This window comes from Pundamilia nyererei, unplaced genomic scaffold (assembly GCF_000239375.1).
Source record: "Pundamilia nyererei isolate P.nyererei 1_Seehausen unplaced genomic scaffold, PunNye1.0 scaffold00245, whole genome shotgun sequence".
NCBI classification, from domain to species: domain Eukaryota; kingdom Metazoa; phylum Chordata; class Actinopteri; order Cichliformes; family Cichlidae; genus Pundamilia; species Pundamilia nyererei.
Genome location: NW_005187646.1, coordinates 217,254 through 219,526, shown reverse-complemented (window position 1 = coordinate 219,526; position 2,273 = coordinate 217,254).

The window sequence follows — 2,273 nt, the reverse complement described above, 5'->3', positions numbered from 1 at the left end:
AGTATGCACATAACTATCTGCCAAAAAGATGCAAGCTAAATGATTATAAATGGGCTGGAAGTTTTTAATGTTTGCTTAATAGAAGCATGAAAATGTGAACGAAGCATGAAAGAAGAATCAAATATTAGAAAAGTGGGAAGAAAGAAGTTTAGAAAGAGCCAGAGGAAAGATTACTGAGTCGTCACTGCATCCTTGGTTGCCCTCCGTTCACCGGCTTTTCCAACTAGTGTGTCGGTGTCTGTCGTGTCAGCTGTGGCTGCCTAACAAGCTTTATCCTCAACAGCCTATTATCTAGAGCATGGCAACTGGCCCATACCTGCAAGGTGTGTGTGTGTGTGTGTGTGTGTGTGAGAGAGAGATTCAGAGCGTTGCAGCTGTGTCATACCTGCAAGCGTCTTCGGGACACTTTCCTCTTGTCTAATGGTGCAGAAGAGGGGGATTGTGGGAGAGGTGAAGGACGAAACTGATATCTTCTTCCTCCCTCTTGTCTTTTCCCCTCCCATGTGAGAGGGAATGGTGGTGTGGATGTTTCTTCTTGCCTCCTTAGAGGGCACAGAGGAGATACGGTGCCAGAGGCCACGCGCACACATGAACAGCTGCTTGCATGAATGAATGCGTTCAGAAGACACACGTTAGGAATGTCAAGGACATTTCTTACTTATCCTGCACGACGCTTGATTAAAAGACGACAAAAGCAACCATCAAATATTGATGATCTGCAAAAATGTAGGCAGTGGCTCATTTGTAAATGCCGTAATTCTTTTTAATGTCCAAACACATTTTATGTGCGATATCCCTAAAAATTTCACTAAGGTTAGCATTTTCTATACGTACATGCACACACAATTACGGAGCATTGCTTTTATTGCATGTACACACAAAGTCGCATACATATATAGTCTGATGTATATATTTTGCTATTTTACAAGTTTGCTGTAAGTTCTTGCAAATTTATTAACATTTAAAAAACTAAAATCTAACATGTTCGTAAGTATTTAATCTTTGCCCAATAACTTGTTGAAACCTCAAGTATGATGCTAAAAGTTTGGCATTCCTATTTTTGGGCTGTTTCACCCATTCTTCTTTGCAGAACCTCTCAAGCTCCATCAGGTTGGATGCTCAGTGTCGGTGCACAGATCTCTTCCAAGATGTTCAATTAGGTTCAAGTCTGTGTCCTGGCTGGGTTATTCAAGGACATCAAAGAGTCGTCCACAAGCTACTCCTTTGGTAACTTGGCTGAGGGTCATTGCCCTGTTGGAAGATGAACCTTTGCCCCAGTCCGAGCAGGCTATCATCAAGGATGTCTCTGTACGTTGCTCATACATGCTAACCCTCCCGATTTTTCTGAGAGAATCCCGAATTTCAGTGCCCCTCCCAAAAATCTCCCGGAGCCACCATTCTCCTGAATTTCTCCTGACTTTCCACAACAAAAATGCAAAACCATATCCCAGAATTCATAGCGCGGCCCAGCCAATTCCAGTTTCCAACAATGGCGGCAGCTACTTAGTTTTTATATTACTCTTATTACTCTTTCTGGGTCGCAAAATAAACTTTTAGCAGAAGTTTCACTCCACAGAGAGAGCTTGTGACGTAATTCTGGAGGCCGTCACAATCACTCACTTCCGGCCTACCGGGCTTTCGGAGTACGTGGCCCTCTGAATTTGGACAGCCCCAACTGGGGGACAGTAATAATGGTGACATTTAACTTACTTTAAATAAATAATTTGAAATAAACAAACACTGTAAAATTTAAGTTATTTCTTTATGTATATTTTCAGATTAGCTCATAATTCTTTTTAAGTGTATACAACATTTATGTCGAAATACGGAACATGCGTACATATATTCTTGATTCAAGCACTGAGTAAAAAAGTTTTCTTCTGGTCTAAAGACCAAATTGAAAATCTATATCCTTTACTTCCTAAACTGAGATGTGTTTAATACCAGTGAATCCTCTCAGCTTACATTTTTGACACTGCTTCTTCTATTGGTCAACACACCTCTGGGATGTGTACTAATATTACAATCCTGATGTTTTGCTCTTGAATAGACTTTGTTGTAGTTTTGCATATCAAAAGTATGCATGTCATTAACCGAGACAGCCAAATCATTTATTTATTTAGATTTAGATACCCCCCGTGTTGCAGGTAGAACATTTGTGCGCTGCAGACTACTAACATCTCAAATGTGGTTTTAAAGAACCTCTCAGAGTAAAGAAATGAGATAAGAAGGGTAAAATAACTAGTGAATCACTTGCAGTAAAAATTTTTAAG